Source organism: Chenopodium album, chromosome 9 (assembly GCF_948465745.1).
Source record: "Chenopodium album chromosome 9, dcCheAlbu1.1, whole genome shotgun sequence".
Lineage (NCBI taxonomy): Eukaryota > Viridiplantae > Streptophyta > Magnoliopsida > Caryophyllales > Amaranthaceae > Chenopodium > Chenopodium album.
The window spans coordinates 30,409,574-30,415,452 of record NC_137842.1 but is presented as its reverse complement, the minus strand read 5'-3'; the positions used below and the strand labels follow the sequence as shown (position 1 = coordinate 30,415,452).

At 40.4% G+C, this 5,879-nt stretch overlaps 1 non-coding gene across 1 annotated transcript; it reads left to right on the top strand.

Annotated features, from left to right (window-relative positions):
- Positions 1 to 5,522: 5,522 nt before the first annotated feature.
- Positions 5,523 to 5,629, top strand: LOC145561046 (small nucleolar RNA R71). Its single transcript, XR_014093629.1, has one exon. It is a non-coding gene; the product is annotated as a small nucleolar RNA R71 (small nucleolar RNA).
- The last annotated feature ends 250 nt before the right edge of the window (positions 5,630 to 5,879 follow it).

Sequence of the window (5,879 nt, the reverse complement as noted above, 5' to 3'; positions counted from 1 at the left end):
TCACATTCATACAGTTCTATGCACAAAAGTCGGAAGGTCTTTAAAGCTTGTAATGTAAGGCTAGGGTAAAGGGTAGGATAAATTTGGGAATAAATGATAGAAAAGCTATGCTTAAAGGAGCCATATCCTAATAAAATCCATGATCAAAATAAATAATGATAAACGTCTCCTACATAACCATCTCTAACATCAACCAAATATACTCCAGTCATAATAAACAATCCCAACTCTTACATATCACTCATAAGATATAATAATGAAGAAGTGGAGTGAATAAACAAACTTTATATTCCAAACTTGAATATTTTTTTCATTGAAGCTCTATTATTTTTCTTTGATCAACCTCCAATTAGAACATTTGAACACTATTCTTTTCTTTTGAAGTTCACTTATTTTTTCAACATTTCTTTGAACTTCTCTTTTTTTTTTCATAACATCCTGCTTTATTTTTTTCAAGAAAATATAACTCAAACTCATCAAAAATAAACATGATCATCAATCAAAACAACTTCTCAAAAGCCCACCCAAGATGTGCAAATAATAAGCACACTACAAACTCCCTCACCTCACTCACCAACAGCTCCCCCAAGCCAAGCTTGGGACTAGTAACCAATGGGGCAAAATAGGCTTGTAATATGGCTAATAAAACAACAAAAAGTCAAGGCAACAACATGGGTAGCAAGAAGGGAACAAATGTATCTACAATCTCTGGAGGCTACCTAAAAGAACAAATGTCTTCGTCCTCCACAATGTGCATAATAATGAATCATATAAATATTACTTATAGTTGCAAACCAATACTCAAATTCATTGACATACCAGGAACTATGGAACTATCACACATTACTAACCAAATCAACTAGTCAAGCACTATATTCACAAGTAGTTGGACAAAATTGACGCATGTTAGGGTTTCAAGGCAATCAAACATCAAATCATGATTAACTAATCCACAATGCCTATCATCAAATACCAAGAATCAAAACAATTTTCTCAAATAAGGGGCACAGGGAAGCAAAATTTACAATTCATTGGAACGTATTTTTTGATTTTTTTTTATTTTTCAATTTTTTTGTATTTTCATATATAAGAAAGCAATAAAACTAACCTAGAAAGCAAGAAATCTAACCTAAGAAAACACACCAAAAATAAAGCAATAAAACTAACCTAGAAAGCAAGAAATCTAACCTAAGAAAACACACCAAAAATAAAAGGAAAGAGAAAAAGAAATATACCAAATCCAAAATCTCCCCCAAGCCAGAATCAGACAATGTCCTCATTGGCTCGGGAACTAGCCCAACATACCTAGTCCTGATCATCCTCATCCATCGAGCCGAAACCCGCACCTCCACTGCCACCTGCACCACCTGCATCAGAAGAGCTACCACCAAAATAATCAGCGTTAAAACTCCCCCCCCCCCCCGCCGGTCCCCCGAAAGGAATGTCCTGGCCGTACCCGTAGAAGGAAGAATAGTTAGTGTAAATACCACGGGCAGTGGGATCCCTATCGTATCCCTGGGGTGGAGGCTGAAACCAGTCAGGGTGAATAGCGTCGTCGGGAATGTTGCCCCGACGAGCATAATCATCATACATAGGGTAGAGAGCTCTACCCTGGTTCCTCTCTAGGTACCGTAACCTATGGTCTATGGAGCCTACCATCCGCCTAAGGTCAGTATGGGAATGCTCGATACGTCCCAGGGCCTGACCTATACTCTGAAGATCCCAAACTGGGTCAGAGTCAACATGAGGGACGGAGTGAGACATGCGAGGTGGAGAGAAAGCCACCTCGGGCTGAGGCTGGGGTGGTGTCTGCTCACTATCAGGTCGAACCCACCCCAACTCCTCAAAATACCTAGCAGTTTTATAGGTATCCGGTCCACAGTTGGTCAGCTGGTGGGGTCCATCCACTACAAAACCGGCCTTTTTCACTGCTATCCGAGTGATAAGGCCTCCTAAACGGATGGGGGTTTTTGATGTGGTGCTAGCCGTGGCATGCCTACTCAAATGGTGAACAATAAACCTACCTAAGTTCAATTTCCCATACCCATACACATAGTGTCCTATGATAGCTAATTTGTTAGATTGGGCATTATGGGGCTCATATCTACCTAAAAAACACAAACCCGCAAATCTTTGCCAGATTTTCGGGACAGGGTGGTGAATAGGTTTGGTACTAGCATGTTGGGGGTCGGGAGTAGGCAAGCATGTCAAAGCATGATATATATCACCCATTTTATAGTCCGCATGCCATTGGTGAGATAGTTCAGAATTTAATTCAAATAATTTACAAAATTCTACAAAAGTTAAACTAATATTCTTATTGTTCAACCTAAAAAATAAATTTGGCTCATTTCTACTATAACAACATGTAAAGAAGACAGGAATTCACAAGTAAGCTCTCGGAAAGTAGGATAATGAATATCAACAAATTTTCTCATGCCAATATCATTTCAAAATCGTTTTACAAAATCATACAAACCGAATGATTATAGAGTAGGGCGGTGAAACCATCGAGAAGGAATTACCTCACGACCGATTAAGTGTTCTAGCCGCTCCTTTTGCTCTCGGCTAGCAATGTGGATCGTCTGCCAGTATGGAAGTTGCAAATCTGGGTCGTATTCCTCCCTCGAACTGGAGCTCCTACCGAAAATGGACCTTGTCCTCTTTGAAGCCATGTTAGAAGATGGGTTTAAAAATTTATTGAATAAAATCTGAAAATTTTTATATGGAAATGTAGAGGATGAAGAGAGGATCACAAATATGTAAAGGGTTTTGAATTTGGGTGAGAAATGGAGGAGAAATCTTAGAGAGAAGGTAGAGAGAATTTGAGTTTTAGAAAGAGAAAGTAATGGAGGAAAGAAGAAATGGAGGAAGAAAGAAGAAAAGAAAGAAGAAAAAGATGCGGACGCCACTCGCGCCCGGTCGGGCGGTGGGTCGCCCGGTCGGGCTATCTGATGTTTAATTTTGTATGCTCTCGCGCCCGGTCAGGAGGCATTCGCTCGGTCGGGCGATCTATCGATCGATTATTCACATCTTCTCGCGCCCGGTCGGGCGGACAATTTAGTCTGTATACGAAGAATTTCTTGCCCGATCGGGCGAAAATACTTTACTTTGAAACCTTGCTCTCGCGCCCGGTCGGGCGAGCTTTGCCTGAACGGGCCCGAGGCTAAATCGTCTAATTATTATTTTCTTCTTTTCTCCAAAATTTTGCTAACTCTTTTCCTTCAAACCTGTACAAACACTCATAAAACTCATTAAATTCCCTCATCTCTCCTCTCATAAGAAAAAGGAAAGAAAAACTAGTCTAAAAAGCATTATAAATACGGGTTGCCTCCCGCAAAGCGCTGGTTTATCTAGGTCCCGCACGACTTTCTTATCAAGTACAATAACTAGGACCCTTGGCCTAACGCTTGATCGGGTGGTTTCTCACCCGGTCTAGCGGTGTTTAGGCTGCGATGCGGCTTCCTGACATACCCTGTGAGACGCTAAATCACCTTATCTGGTGGATCCTCCTTGACTTGGACTGGGGGATCTTCAATGTTACGCACTAAAGATCCTTCTTCGATCGAAGGTTGCTTCAAATTGTCATTGCATTCAACACTTGCAACTCGATCTGGCGGAACACTTACCGTAGGCTCAATTCGCACAACTTGCTTGATTGGTTCCACCTTTTCATCCTCGAAACCAAGACCTACAGTGTAAAGTGCTCTTTCTATTGCATCGACTTCCTTCTGCCATTTATCTATCTCATCTGAAAGGGATGCAACATAAGATACTGCCTCCGAGGGATCTTTTTCAAGAGCTTGGGGCTTGTTAGAATAATTCTCAACCACATTAACACTATAACATTTTTCCTCAGTCATGGAGCTTTTAGGGGTATTATTATGATTAAAAATAACTTTATCATCCCCTACCGATAGTTTTAACTTACCACTTCTCACATCAATGATTGCTCCTGCAATGTTAAGGAATGGTCTACCAAAAATAATTGGGGTTTGCACATCCTCAGCCATATCAAGGACAACAAAATCTACAGGTATATAAAATTTACCTACTCTAATGGGGACATCTTGTAAAACACCTAAGGGGTATTTGAAAGAACGGTCGGCCATTTGTAGAGTTATATTGGTAGCTTTTAATTTACCCATATTCAACTTAGAACACACAGATAATGGCATGATGCTAACACTAGCACCCAAATCACATAATGCATTATCAATCAAGAGATTTCTAATATGACAAGGGATAGAAAAACTACCCGGGTCTTTTAATTTAGGTGGAGACTTATTTTGAAGTACGGCACTACGCTCTGCAGTGAAAGCTACTGTCTCTACCTCACTAATAGATCTTTTCCTCGTCAATATTTCTTTCATAAATTTGCATACGAGGGGATTTGTGTGATTAATTCAGTGAAGGGAACTGTTACCTTCAAATCTTTTACCACCTCCAGGAACTTACCAAACTGCTTTTCCAAGTTTGTCTTCAATTGACGATTGGGGAATGGAAGTTTGATGATTGGCTAAGGAGCATTATTGCTCTTGTCTGGAGTAGCCAACTTCTCTGGAGTCGTACCCTGCAATGTAGAATTAGATGTGTTAGTACTATCCTTTAGCCCTACAGGGCTATTAACTACATTATTTGGTTTAACGGAATCAAGATTAGCATTATTTAATAAAACAGGTTCATCAACTCTGGGCATAGGGGGCCCTTCATAGTTTGAACCACTCCTTAGAGTAATTGCAAATGCTTGATCCGTAGGCCGGGTCGGCTGTGCCTGTAGAGCTCCCTGTTGCCGGGCTTGTAGAGTAGCAGAAAGTTGCGCAATTTGATTATCTACAATTTTATTATGTGCTAGAATTTGATCAATTGTCCCATCTCTACTCTCCATGTGCTTTTGTATATTAACCAACATTGCTCTAATTTCCACCAGAGAAGGGTCAGAAGATGAGTAGGGTTGTTGTGGTTGGTTCTTCTGGCCAGCATTGGGATGGTAATATTTCTGCTGCTGTTGCTGTGGCGCCTGTGGTTCTTGTGGTGGTGGATTTTGAACATTAGTACTCCAGTAGGAAAGGTACGGATGATTCCGATACCCAGGATTGTAGGTGTTGGAGTATGGGTTATTCTGCCTATAAGCTTGAAAGGCATTAACTTGCTCCACGGAACTCCTGCAATCTTGTTCCCAATGACCTATAATACCACAATTTTCACAGAGAGCCTCATTACAATTATTATTAATCGCAGAAACATTAGCTACATTAGCAGTGCTCAGATTATCTAATTTTTGGCAGATAGAGGTTAGTTGAGCTTGCAAAAAGGATACAGAGTCAACACTATGCTTCCCCTTGTTAGCAAATACTCTATGATTCCCATATTGGGAATTGTGTATCGCCATGTCTTCAATAACCTGACCTGCATCTTCAACATCAAGATTCATAAATCTCCCACTAGCTGCAGAATCTAAAATTATTTGAGAAGAATTTCTAAGGCCATTATAAAAGGCTTGGATTAACGACCATTGTGTTAAATTATTGTGAGGGCAATCTCTTTGTAGATCCTTGAACCTCTCCCAAGCCTCATATAAGGATTCATCGGCTTCTTGGGCAAAGTTCTGAATCGCACTCCGTAGTACGACCGTTCTCTCGGTAGCATAATACTTGTTATAGAAATTCAAAACAAGAGTTTCCCAGTCAGTTATACCAAGTGCAGTACTATTTAAGCCATTAAATCACAATTTAGCTTTTCCAGTTAAAGAGAAGGGAAAGAGAATCTCCCTGATTTGGTCTTGAGTGACCCCGGCTTGCCTGATGGTATTACAATATTGACAATAGTCGGCAATGTGAAGATTTGGGTCTTCACCCTTGGCTCCACTAAATTTCTTC